General features: G+C 43.4%; 1 protein-coding gene across 2 annotated transcripts in view; it reads left to right on the top strand.

The window, feature by feature from the left end:
• The first annotated feature begins 146 nt into the window (after nucleotides 1-146).
• Nucleotides 147-14,834, top strand: part of SCRN1 (secernin 1) — a 53,411-nt gene continuing 38,723 nt past the window's right edge. The window contains exon 1 of one of the 2 annotated variants that reach the window (XM_073550712.1): nucleotides 147-341. The gene's annotated coding sequence lies outside the window, so the exon portion shown is untranslated. The remainder of the gene's footprint in view (nucleotides 342-14,834) is intronic. The other variant, XM_073550711.1, reaches the window with a different exon arrangement.

Raw genomic sequence — 14,834 nt, 5'->3', positions numbered from 1 at the left:
ATTTGCATAAGGATTAAATGTCTATTACACAGCCACTACAATGTATATTACTGGTATCATTTCTATAGGGGCCATGTCCCTTCAGTATAGATCTCCCTGATATACACCGAGCTCCATTCGGTGTCTGTGTTATGGGGTCGACACTCTCTTCCAGGGCTAAGCCCCACGGAGCACATCTGCACAGCACCAGGACGTGACTCCAGTGGCCGCTCCAGTACGTGCATTACACGGCCCGGCCGCCAGTGCTCCACACAGCTCTGACTGCGGGGCGGCGCCTGCAGCTCGGTCACTGGAGTCTCTCCATCCCTGCGCTGTGCGCTCGGTGTCCGGCCTGGATGCAGGTGAGTACCGGCTGTGAGGGGCAGGACGCGGGAAAGTCACTGTGCGGGGGGACCCTACGTGATACATTGCACGCAGCTCGGGATGGATGTGTGACCGAGGCTTGCGGGCAGCAGGTGCGCTCCCCCGGTGACAGATGGTACATCCGGGAATGTATGTGTGCATATATGACTGCTGCCCGGTCGTGTACCACTACAGGCGGCTGTGAGGGGGGTGTGGGTGGCTCGCCCTCCGTGTGTCCTCCATGCCTCTCAGACTGTATACACCTCTATATACAGCAGTGCACAGTAATCCCATAATCTGCAGTAATAAGCAGGCCCTGACCGCACATTACAGGGCACATAGCGCCATTATAGCCAGCCTGTGTTTTCCGGTTTATCATTAATTATTACTATATCATTTAGTTCATTGTTTCTGTTTTGTCATTTTTTTTAATGTTGTAGATATTTGTGGTCAGTCATTAGAAATTGTGAGGAAAAGACCCCACAAAACTAGCCCCCCAGGTTATATGGCGATTATTGCCCTGTGACGGTGAAGTCGGAGACCATTCCTTGGTATATAATGCAGAATAAGTCAAGTTACAAGGAAAATGTGGAAAATAATCTTCCAAAAGAAAGAAAAAGTTTATTCATATTTTCTATTAAGAGTTTAGGAAATAACGCTGGTTGTACGTCAGCAAGTATCCGGAGCGGCACCAACGTCGGCCCCGCTCAGCCAGCGCCGGTCCAGACAGATGTGATCCGAGTGCAGTCCGATTTTCATCGACCCATAGACTTTATTGCCTATTTTCATCCGACACTCAAAATTGGACATGTCTCAGATTTTTTCATCGGTCCGAAGAAAAAAATCGGACATGTGCACGGCCCCATAGAATATGATGGGTACAAGTGCTGACTGAAAACCACGGATAGCGCTCATAGTTTTAAAATCATTCTGTGCACAATCTTTTATTATCATTTTTCTGTTCCCGGTGAATGGAGAACATGTCTTCTTATCAGAATGATGGGCCGTAGACTTCTAGCAACTGACCTCTTTATGTGTTATGGTTTTTCAGTGTGTTTTTTCATAAGTGGTCCAGGAAAAAAAAATCAAGTTGTGAACCCTGATTCAGACGTGTCCGATAAAGGTCAGCAATTGGCTCCATAAAACCTAAACACAATGGCCATAATTCATTAGTTTTCTCCAGAATTCTGGCATAAATTCATTTGAAATGTCGCAGAATGTTTGTGTCAATCATAGTCGTGTAAATATTTTGTGCCTTTTGACGTTTTTACGACACGTCTGGTCAGCTCCAACAGGAACGTACTCCAATCCATGACCGGAGCGTATTTCTTACTCTGGCACATGCCTCACAATGGATTTGGTGCACCCCTCAGACTCTTCATCAGGATTGCAAGATGCCATTAATGATGGATCTGGATCCAGATTGATGTATTTTCATCTGTAAACTGTTGTAAATGAATCTAAAAGTAACATTTGTTTCTAGCATTCAAGTGTATGGTAGAGTCAGGAGAGATGGCTATCAGCCGGAAGGTAATCTGGCTGACAGCGATCTAAGGTGTATGGTCACAAGGTGATTTATTGACCCTGTCACCTATAAACCACTGTCACTGCCATGTCTGACCTGTAAAGACCCTTCAAAAGTAAGTGTATTTACACACGGGACATCCGCAGCAAAATAATCAGTGTACAAAACCACCCAAAATTATGTTATTTTTGATCCGGAAAAGCTGCAAATGTTACTGTTTGCATAAGGTGTAATCTACGGTGAAAATTTGCTGCCTAAATTGACAGGTCAATTTATGCTGCAGATTATTCCTTTGGATGAGATTTAGAAAAATATTATCCATGGTGCTGCTTTTGTTATATCTGGATAGAGTTTACTCAAATCCAGCAAGCACTACACTGGAGAAAATAAGTATTTGATACACTGCCAATTTTGAACATTTTCCCACCTCTATAAAGAATGGAGAGGTCTGTAATTTTTATCGTAGGTACACTTCAACTGTGAGAGCCAGAATCTAAAAATAAGAACCAGATAATCACATTGTATAATTTTTAAATGATTAAATTGCATTTTATTGCTTGAAATAAGTATTTGATCACCTACCAATATGCAGTATGCAAGGATTCTGGCTCTCACAGACCTGTTAGTTTTTCTTTAAGAAGCCTTCCTACTCTGCACTCATTACCAGTATTAGCTGCACCTGTTTGAAATCGTTAACTGTATTATAGACACCTGTCCACACAATCACAAGCCAACCTATCCACCATGGCCAAGACCAAAGAACTGTGTAAGGACACCAGGGACAAAATTGTAGACCTGCACAAGGCTGGGATGGGCTACAAGACAATAAGCAAACAGCTTGGTGAGAAGGCAACAACTGTTGGCGCAATTATTAGAAAATAGAAGAAACTCAAGATTACTGTCAATCTTCCTCAATCTGGGGCTTCAAAATCTCGCATTGTGGGGTAAGGATGATTCTGAGAACGGTCAGAAATCATCCCAGAACTACACGGGAGGACCTGGTCAATGACCTGAAGACTGAAGAGAGCTGAGACAACAGTCTCAAACATTACCGTTAGTAACACAATACATCATGGATTAAAATCCTGCAAGGCACGCAAGGTCCCTCTGCTCACACCAGCACATGTCCAGGCCCATTTGAAGTTCGCCATTGACCATCTGTATGATCCAGAGGAGGCATGGGAGAAGGTCTTGTGGTCAGATGAGACCAAAATAGAATGTTTTGGTATCAACTCCACTCGCTGTGTTTGGAGAAAGAAGAAGAATGAGTACAACCCCAAGAACAACGTCCCAACTGTGAAGCATGGTGGGGGAATCCTCATACTTTTGGGGTGCTTTTCTGCAAAGTAATCCGGACTACTGCATCGTATTGAAGGGAGGATGGATGGGATCATGTATCATGAGATTTTAGCAACCTCTTTCTCTCAGTAAGAGCATTTAAGATGGGTTGTGGCTGGGTCTTCTCACCCAAAACACACAGCAGGGCAACTAAGTAGTGGCTTCGTAACCAGCATTTCAAGGTCCTGGAGTGGCCTAGAAAGTCTCCAGACCTGAACCCAATAGAAAATCTTTGGATGGAGCTGAAACTCAACGTTGCCCAGCGACAGCCCTGAAACCTCAAAGATCTGGAGAAGATCTGTATTGCAGTGTGTGCAAACTTGGTCAAGAACTACAGGAAATGTCTGACCTCTGTAATTTCAAACAAAGGTTTCTGGACCAAATATTAAGTTCTGTTTCTCCATTGTATCAAATAATTATTTCATGCAATAAAATGCTAATTATGTAAAAATCATACAATGTGATTTTCAGTTTTTTTATTTTTTAGCTTCTGTCTCTCACAGTTGAAGTGCACCTACGATAGAAATTACAGACCTCTCCATTCTTTATAGGTGGGAAAACTTGCAAAATCGGCAATGTATCAAATACTTATTTTCCCCGCTGTATATGTAAATGTCCATTTGGTGTATCTGAAAGACCATGTTTTAGTAGACATTAGGTGACATTAGGAGAACGTTGTGGTCTCTGGGCATATTCTTTTCATGATTAACATTTATTAAGAAGGGACTCTTAGGGCCAGGGAGTAAAATATTATGTGTGGGTGTATGGTTCCGTTTGCTCTGTTCGTAGCGCTTGGAGCTTCAGGTGCCCTTGCTTGGTGCCTACGTAGAGCACTGTATTGTGGAGATATTTTTACCTAGAAGCAATGCTTCAGAATAAGTAACCTGCTGGCCAAATTCACTTCGATTTTCTCTGGAAGCATTGCTATTACGGGAGAATACCTTTTATAATACAACATCATTCTAATGTATCATACAATAATTTATTTGTGTTGGATTCGTACAGAATTGCACAAAGGTAACCTGTGTGCCCCTGTATGAGATTTGAGACAAAAAAGGTACAGACTCTAAACCTCTAGGGCTGCGCTCCCCATCCATTCTCATGTACAGCCCTCCATCCCATCTGCTGCTCACAGGCTTATTGTTCCATGCACAGACAGCGCTGTGTTACAGTACTAGGCTTCATCCATTTGCCCTTTCCATGAATACTTTGCAGGGACATTGGTTGCTTTATGTTTCTGAAGTGCAGGCAGGGGGCTGAATTTGCTTTATAAATGTGGCTGATATTCCCGTCGCTTATACAGGAGAATTAAGAAATTAAATGTATTTATATGTTGAAATGCCTCTAAAGGCATAATGTGTAAAATAAATAAAAAGAGCAAAAGCGAGAAGAAGCAAGAAAAAAATGAATAGTTTAAAAAAAGAAACCCAATGTCTGAATTGCTCTCCAGGCAAAAAAAAAATCCTTAAAGGGGTAGTCCACTACTAGGAAAATTAAATAAAATAAAAACACCTATCTTCACCTCTTGTGTCGACGTTGTTTCAGGTTTGACGGCGCTCAAGGTTTTGGGACTCTCGTGCGTTTGTTATGACCCTTGCGCCCAATCAGCGCTGGCGTCACTGTTCCCGCCTTCAGAAGAATTGAACATCAACAGGAAGTCAGGGCTGCAGCTGATCTCTGACTTCCTCTTGATGTTCGATTTGTCCGAAGGCAGAAACAGTGACACCAGTGCTGATTGGGTGCCAGGCTCATGTGTTCTAACAACCGCACGAGTGCCCCGGGACCACGAGTGCAGACACTGCTGGAACGGCACTGGCACGGGAGGGGAGTGTAAGTGCTTTTATTTTATCGGCGTCAAACATTCAGATCGAGAAGAGGTTGTCCTAGTAGTGTTAGGCGTCAGGTTTCTGCGTCTGCTCTGCAGGAATCTAGAGCCTCACATTCTGCGGTCTCCTGCTGTCTTTCTACTACAGAGGAGATTACTTTGCAGCAGACCGCTCCAGAGACTAAGTCCCTCTGTGCTCCTACTGGGCATGCTCACGGGACGATCTCCCATTGGAGATCGGGAGTCATGTGCCCAGGTCCTGTTCCAGATCTCATTGGTCCATCTCGGAGATCTGGAAGGTCCCGCACAGCTATAAAAAGCGCGCATGGCCGTTCCGCCATGTGCTAGTATAGACTATACTGCTATGTGTGAATGGTGACGGATGTATGACTCTGGTGACTGACTCATTTGAAACCCCTTCCCTCTGATATTACGCATGGTGATAGGGAATTAGTTTAGTAGTCATTGCCTGTCAGTGGCAAGCCTTAGGCTATGTGCACACATAGGAATTTTTTCTGCGTTTTTGGTTTTGCAAAAACCGCACCTCTTGGCAGAAACCGCAAGTGCGGTTTTGCTGCGGTTTTTACTGCGTTTTTTTTTTGCAGAATTGTCTGCGGTTTTCTCAAAGAAGAATATAAATAAAGTTTGACAAACTATACTCAAGGAAAAAAAAAGGTGATGTCATTTCCTGCTCCAAGCCCCCAGCCTCCATTTTGCTTTTAGCAAAAAAAGAATGATGAGTGACAGAAATGAGCAGCAGAGTGCCCAGCAGGATGAAGATTACAGCGTGCAGCGCCAAACGGTCCGCAGGCCCTTCAAAATCCTCATGCTGAGGTGTTTGCTGCAAATCCTGATGCAGCACAGAGAGCAGGTAATAGATTTGGGTTTGATAACGTTAGGGTTGCTATTTTTTTGGATAAGGACCGTGATTATGTTTGGGATTAGATAATAGAGAGGATTGGGGTTTGTTGGGAATAGGGTTGGTTTGCATTTGGATTAGGCTTGTGATTGGGTTAGGTTATTGATTAGTGTTTGGATAATATAGACTTGGGATTGGGTATGGTATTATGGATCGGGTATGGGATTAGGTTATGGTTGGGTTTTGGAGGGTTGTGATTGGGTTAGGTTATTGATTATTGTTTTGTTTATTAATAGACTTTGAATTGGGTATGGGATTATGGATTGCGTATGGGATTAGGTTATGGTTGGGTTTTGGAGGGTTGTGATTGGGTTAGGTTATTGATTATTGTTTTGATTATTAATAGATTTTGGATTGGGTATGGGATTATGGATTGCGTATGGGATTAGGGTTATGGTTGGGTTTTGGATAATGGTTGTGGTTTGGTTAGGTTTGTTATTATTGTTTGGATTATGAATAGATTTCGGATTGGTGTTTTTTGGGAAATCAGATTTTAGAATATGTTTTTGATTAAGACTATTTTGGGGATTAGGGTTATGAATCATAAAATTGTTCACATGTCTTTGTTTTTTGAGTGTGCTGTGTACTAAAAGTATATTTTTATTTCAGGCTCAGCGCAGAAGGAGAAAGCAAGGGCGTAAATTTTGGGTGCACCCACTCTTAGTGGACAGAACCCACAAAGGGCATTTTAACGTTCTTTATAATGATTTGAGGAGGTAAGTTGCCAAATATGGCAAGCAATTTTACAATGTAAAATGTCTATAATCATTAACTAACCATTTTTTTTTGTTTACTTTCCAGATATCCGGACAAGTTTGTGTCCTTCTGCCGGCTTGCAATCACCGCCTTTGATCATCTGCTTGAAATCTTGGGTCCTCATATTACATTTGCTGATACGGTCATGAGGATGGCCATCACTGCTGAGGAAAGGCTGCTCATCACCTTGCGGTAAGTAACTAATTTTCGGTTTGAATGTCATTACGCTCCTTTCACACATCAGTGTATCGGGCACGGGTTATTAAATTTTGAACATGTAACGGAGACACTGACACAGGTAGACACACTCTAATTAATGGGTCTATGTACATGTCACTGTGTTTCTTTCCAGCTTTATTTTTACACCGTGTTGTTAGCGACAACATAGAATACTTCATAGAAGACATGAAAGGCGGTTTAGGCATCTATAGCGGCCATACATGCTGACAGGTTACAGGACATTTTTGTGTGACTTTTCTAATTTTTTTTTTTCTTTTCAGGTATTTGGCCACAGGAGAGAGCTATACATCCCTACACCTCCAATTTAGAGTTGGTAAATCCACCATCTCTCAAATTGTGAGGTGCACATGTGACGTCATCTGGCAGAAGTTGCAGCCCATGGTGATGCCTTCCCCGACCGAGGAGACTTGGCTGCAGGTTGCAGCAGGCTTTCAGTCTGTGGCCAGTTTCCCAGACTGCATAGGTGCAGTTGATGGTAAACATGTAAGAGTGCAGAAGCCACCACGATCAGGATCACGCTTCTTTAATTATAAGAAGTATTTTTCGGTGGTCCTGATGGCGGTGGCTGATGCCCATTACAAATTTGTTGCCATCGACGTTGGTGCTTATGGCAGTACTGGGGATTCTCGGGTGTTGCGAACATCACATGTTGGACAGCAAATTCTTCGAGATGGCGGAACACTCCCAGCCCCAAGATCTTTGCCGGGTTCCACACATCCAGTGCCCTTTGTGATGGTATCGGATGAGGCCTTTCCATTAATGACCACCCTGCTGCGCCCATACCCACGAAGGGGACTGAATGCCCAGCGGAGGATTTTTAATTATCGGCTGAGTCGTGCACGAAGATATGTGGAATGCACCTTTGGGATCATGACTAGTCAGTGGAGGATCTTTCACACTGCCATCCAGTTGGATCCAGACACCATTGACGCCGTGATTAAAGCATGCTGTGTACTCCACAACTACGCTCGTGAGTACAGCTCCGAGGTAGATGTGGAGTACCAGCAGCCACAATGTAATCCAGCGCGCCATGTGGGAAGAGCATCCAACTCGGGTGTGCGTGTGAGAGAAACCTTTACTGACTATTTTATGAGTCCAGAAGGTGCCGTGCACTGGCAATACTCCTGTGCTGGTGATGGGAAGCCTGAACAGCAGTGAAAGATCAGAGAAGAAGAAGATTGAGCGGCAGCAAAGAAGGACCCGTCTTTTTTTTTCTTTTTTTGGATTGATAACAACATAGTTTCTATGGGCACCAGCAGGACCACCCGACCCCCACTATGGATAAGGAAACGTTTGTTGTAATCTAGGTCCCATAGTCCCATTAACTTACACCATAACCATTCTTTGACTCTACCCAATAGTGTTGTCATGATGTTCCCATGACACTGGCCTTATGTAGCCGTAGTGTAGCCCCCTTTAATTATGAGAAAGAACACAAAGTAAATGTATCAATAAAAATTTATTTGAAAAACAGTAAACTTTATGACAAACATTGTAACTGATTTTTCAATTTGAAAGATAACATATGGCCACAAACATTTTGGGCCAACAACAAAAAGGTCAACCACAAACTTTATTATTTAGTTTAAATTCTGGTACTGTGGGTAGTACCCATAGTTTGATGATGCATCCTGATTGTAAGTATGATTTGTTGGTGGTCCAAGCAGCTCACTAGTGTATGGGCGACTGGCTTGATATTGTTGAATTGGTGTTTGGCCTTGGTTTTTTTTTCGGAATAGTCCCAAAACCGACATCAAAATGTCATCATATGGCAAAATAGGTGTGGGATCATGTAACGCTGTAAGCGACATCTGGACCAGGCTTGTGAAAATGTTCTGGCGATCCGGTGGCAGGGAGCGAGCCTTGTAAAGCGAAAAAGTCGAATTCGTCTTCCGTGGTTGACTTCTTAATCAAGGCTAGCGACTCATTTGCCGCTTTTATTGTTTTATCCTTGTTTTTTTTTTTTTTTTTGGTTGGGCTCTCCTGACACCGGACCGCCAGCCCTTCCTCTACCAACTGTTTCCACTACTACAGATTTTTCAGCAGCAGCGGACGACGATGCCCCAGCATCTGATGACAATGGGGCACCACCAGAACCAACTTCACCAGCTGAAGAACAGTTCACAGCAGCTCCAGTTGAAGGTCCAGATGCCTCTTCTGAATCTTCCTCTGCCGGAGGGTCAGTGTTGCCTTGAGTGCTGTTTGAGATAAAAAATGCATAATATCAATACTTATCTTGCAGAGACAGAGTGCAAACGCAAGACAAGTGCCATGCAGTGGGGACAAAACACGTGTCACCTGTACGGGAACAGCGCTACAACCTCCACTGTTTGTACACATAGTGGAGAGGGAAATTCATCACATCTCCTCTACTATCCTGTTCTATGTGGGCACAACAAATTAAAATAACGGTGCAGTTGTATGCAGAGTTGAATACAATTGCCGATTGTGTTATACAACCTACAAATAGAGGATAGATAGCTTTAAAATACTTTTTAGAAATAAAAATTATTTACCTACGCAATGTCCTGCCAGTTACCAAAAATTGCAGTTCCTCATAAAAAGGGAAGGAGTGTCGGGTGATAGAGGATCCACTTTTATTGCAGCTTGCCACATATTTATGGAATCTGTCTTTCACGGATCTCCATCGCTGCTTTACATCTTTTTCTAAAAGAAAAAAAGCTACAAATCATTAATTATAATATTTAGGTACACCAATTTTTGGAGTGTAAAAAGAATATTCTAATTACCAATTTGCAACTGTGTTGTATTGTTACAAGAATCCCAGTCAGGATACAGCTGGCGTAACACTTTCGTCCAGCAGTGATCGCGGTAATAGCGGTCCTTGTAGGCCTCGTCAGAAGGGTCCCATATGGGTGGAAAATCACGGACCTACAATGTAGAGATTTGCATCATTAGATACTATGTTAACCCTCAAAAACTAAAAACCCAAAAAATAAATAACCCTAACCCTACCCCTTCCCTTTACCCGAATCACTATCCCTAACCTTTACCCTAATCTCTTCCCTTACCATAATCCCTACACTAATCCCTACACTATTCCCTACACTTAGTACAATCCCTACACTAATCCCTACACTAATCCCTACCATAATCCCTACACTAATCCCTACACTTAGTACAATCCCTACGATAATCCCTACACTAATTCCTACACTAATCCCTACACTAATCCTTACACTTAGTACAATCCCTACCATATTCCCTACACTAATACCTACACTAATCCCTACACTTAGTACAATCCCTACCATAATCCCTACACTAATCCCTACACTTAGTACAATCCCTACACTAATCCCTACCATAATCCCTACACTAATCCCTACCATAATCCCTACAGGAATCCCTACACTTAGTACAATCCCTACACTTAGTACAATCCCTACCATAATCCCTACACTAATCCCTACACTAATCCCTACACTTAGTACAATCCCTACACTAATCCCTACCATAATCCCTACACTAATCCCTACCATAATCCCTACAGGAATCCCTACACTTAGTACAATCCCTACACTAATCCCTACACTTAGTACAATCCCTACCCTAATCCCTACCATAATCCCTACACTAATCCCTACACTTAGTACAATCCCTACGATAATCCCTACACTAATTCCTACACTAATCCCTACACTAATCCTTACACTTAGTACAATCCCTACCATATTCCCTACACTAATACCTACACTAATCCCTACACTTAGTACAATCCCTACCATAATCCCTACACTAATCCCTACACTAATCCCTACACTTAGTACAATCCCTACACTAATCCCTACCATAATCCCTACACTAATCCCTACCATAATCCCTACAGGAATCCCTACACTTAGTACAATCCCTACACTTAGTACAATCCCTACCATAATCCCTACACTAATCCCTACACTAATCCCTACACTTAGTACAATCCCTACCCTAATCCCTACCATAATCCCTACACTAATCCCTACACTTAGTACAATCCCTATCATAATCCCTACACTAATCCCTACACTTAGTACAATCCCTACACTAATCCCTACACTTAGTACAATCCCTAACCTAATCCCTGCCATAATCCCTACACTAATCCCTACCATAATCCCTACACTAATCCCTACACTTAGTACAATCCCTACACTAATCCCTACCATAATCCCTACACTAATCCCTACCATAATCCCTACAGGAATCCCTACACTTAGTACAATCCCTACACTAATCCCTACACTTAGTACAATCCCTACCCTAATCCCTACCATAATCCCTACACTAATCCCTACACTTAGTACAATCCCTACGATAATCCCTACACTAATTCCTACACTAATCCCTACACTAATCCTTACACTTAGTACAATCCCTACCATATTCCCTACACTAATACCTACACTAATCCCTACACTTAGTACAATCCCTACCATAATCCCTACACTAATCCCTACACTAATCCCTACACTTAGTACAATCCCTACACTAATCCCTACCATAATCCCTACACTAATCCCTACCATAATCCCTACAGGAATCCCTACACTTAGTACAATCCCTACACTTAGTACAATCCCTACCATAATCCCTACACTAATCCCTACACTAATCCCTACACTTAGTACAATCCCTACCCTAATCCCTATCATAATCCCTACACTAATCCCTACACTTAGTACAATCCCTACACTAATCCCTGCCATAATCCCTACACTAATCCCTACCATAATCCCTACACTAATCCCTACACTTAGTACAATCCCTACACTAATCCCTACACTAATCCCTACACTTAGTACAATCCCTACCCTAATCCCTACCATAATCCCTACACTTAGTACAATCCCTACACTAATCCCTACACTTAGTACAATCCCTACACTAATCCCTACACTTAGTACAATCCCTACCCTAATCCCTGCCATAATCCCTACCATAATCCCTACACTAATCCCTACACTTAGTACAATCCCTACACTAATTCCTACATTTAAGGTACTGTCACACTTAGCGATGTACCAGCGATCCCGACCAGCAATATGACGCGGTCAGGATCGCTGGTACATCGCTAAGTGGTCGCTAGTGAGCTGCCACACAGGCAGATCTCACCAGCGACATCGCTGTGGACGGGGGTCGCTACTTACCTGTCACACCAGGCGATCCTGCGTCCTCCCGCCCGGCTCCATGCGTCGCTCGTCGTCACAGCAGGAAGCGCCGCAGGAAGCTGACGACGAGAAACGGTCCTGGACGTTCTCGCGCGATCAGCGATAATCAGCGGGGGAGTGGGTCGGAGGTAAGTATCAGACACAGCGATATCGCTAGCAATATCGCTATAACGTCACAAGTTATAGCGATATTGCTAGCGATATCGCTTAGTGTGACATGCCCTTTAGTACAATCCCTACCCTAATCCTTACCCTAATCCCTACACTAATCCCTACACTTAGTGCAATCCCTACCCTAATCCCTACACTAATCCCTTCACTATTCTCTACACTTAGTACAATCCCTACACTAATCCCTACACTATTCCCTACCATAATCCCTACACTAATCACTACACTTAGTACAATCCCTACCCTAATCCCTACCATAATCCCTACACTAATCCCTACACTTAGTACAATCCCTACCCTAATCCCTACCATAATCCCTACACTAATCCCTAGACTTAGTACAATCCCTACACTAATCCCTACACTTAGTACAATCCCTACCCTAATCCTTACCCTAAACCCTACACTAATCCCTTCACTATTCTCTACACTTAGTACAATCCCTACACTAATCCCTACACTAATCCCTAACATAATCACTACACTAATCACTACACTTAGTACAATCCCTACCATAATCCTTACACTAATCCCTACCATAATCCCTACACTAATCCCTACACTTAGTACAATCCCTACAGTAATCCCTACACTAATCCCTACACTTAGTACAATCCCTACCCTAATCCCTACCCTAATCCCTTCACTATTCTCTACACTTAGTACAATCCCTACACTAATCCCTACACTAATCCCTACCGTAATCACTACACTAATCACTACACTTAGTACAATCCCTGCCATAATCCCTACACTAATCCCTACCATAATCCCTACACTTAGTACAATCTCTACACTAATCCCTACCATAATCCCTACACTAATCCCTACATTTAGTACAATCCCTACACTAATCCCTACCATAATCCCTACACTTAGTATAATCCCTACACTAATCCCTACACTTAGTACAATCCCTACCATAATCAATATCCCAAACAGAATCCAAAATACGTCATGGGTTACGTGTTGGCTGGGAGGGGTTAATGTAGACCATATGTACCCAGGCTGTAGTGTATGCACAGCCTTTCTGGCTCTAAAAAATGGTGGGACCCCCAAAAAAATGTACGTGGGGTTCCCCTACATTTTAGGGCCAGAAAGGCTAAGCAGACAGCTGAGGGTTAACTTTGCAGCCTTGCTATGAATATCAGCCCACAGCTGTCTGCGTAGCCTTTCTGGCTCTAAAAATAGGGGTACCACCAAAAAAAAAAATTTATTTTAGGGCCAGAAAGGCTATGCAGACAGCTGCGAGCTGATATTCATAGCCTAGGAAGGGGCCATGGATTTTGGCCCCCCCCCCGGCTACAAATATCAGCCCACAGCCGCCCCAGAAATGGCGCATCTATAAGATGCGCCAATTCCGGCACTTAGCCTCTCTCTTCCCACTCCCACGCAGTGGTGGGATGTGGGGTAATAAAGGGGTTAATGTCACCTTTGATCGGTGACATTAAGCCCGGTTAATAATGGAGAGGCGTCAAGAAGACGCCGATCCATTATTAATCCAAAACAGTAATATTGGAAATAAAACACAGACACCAAAAAAAAAACATTTAATGAAATAAAAAGACAGAAGTTTTTGACAAAAAATATTATTATACACTCAATCCTTTGCAACGCCCTCGTTCACCTAGAAAAAAGGAAAAAAAAAACCAAATTCATACTCCCTGGTCCGACGCAGTCCATAAACGAGGGTCTCACGACGATCTGCCATGGAGAACAGTCACATCCTAAGATGTGACCATCGTCCATGGCTGCAGAAACACACTGACAGGAGCTAAGCTCCTGCAGTGTGTTACTGCGCATGCGCGAGAGAGTTTACCGGAGTTCATTGACTCCGGTACTCTCCTTTACGGCACTGCTGTGTGGGAAAGGTCACACGCAGCTACAGTGCCGTAAAGCGAGGTCTCGGAGCGGCCGAACACCGGTAAACTCCGCGAAAAAGGGCAGGAGCACCGCTATGTGATGGGTATGTATTTAATGCTGTATGTTGTATGTCCTTTATTGTATGTTACATGTGTTCTATGTGTATTGTATGTGTCATGTATGTTTTTTTTTTAACCATTTAAAACTGAACAATTGTGCACGGTCGTCGCAGGGAGTACTCTCCCATCCTATAGCCGGATGGTAGCAGCAGTCCCATACAGCACAGTTGTGGGCTTACCGTCGCATGGGGACTGACGCACACAGACTGAAGCACACAGACAGACACAAACATACTGACGCACACACATACATACATGCATACATACCAAATCAATGAGACAGCCCACATCGATCCCCATGCGACGGTATCCTTCCATGACGTTATGGCGACTTCCTTCTTCTTCCCTACACTACACTCCGCCCCCGCACTTCCTCTTCCTCCCTACATCACTTCCTTCTGCTGCGTTTTTTCACCCAATTCCGCAGCAATAACCGCAGATATTTTTATCTCTGCGGTTTTGCTGCAGAATTGCAGGACTCAATGGAAGTCAATGGGTCCAGAAACGCAGCAGAACCGCACAAAGAATTGACATGCTGCGGATTGTAAACTGCAGCAGAACCGCG

This window comes from Dendrobates tinctorius, unplaced genomic scaffold, assembly GCF_039654945.1.
Source record: "Dendrobates tinctorius isolate UK_male_01 unplaced genomic scaffold, ASM3965494v1 ptg000167l, whole genome shotgun sequence".
NCBI classification, from domain to species: domain Eukaryota; kingdom Metazoa; phylum Chordata; class Amphibia; order Anura; family Dendrobatidae; genus Dendrobates; species Dendrobates tinctorius.
Note: the sequence above shows the minus strand (reverse complement) of the source record. Positions and strands in the feature narration are given on the sequence as shown.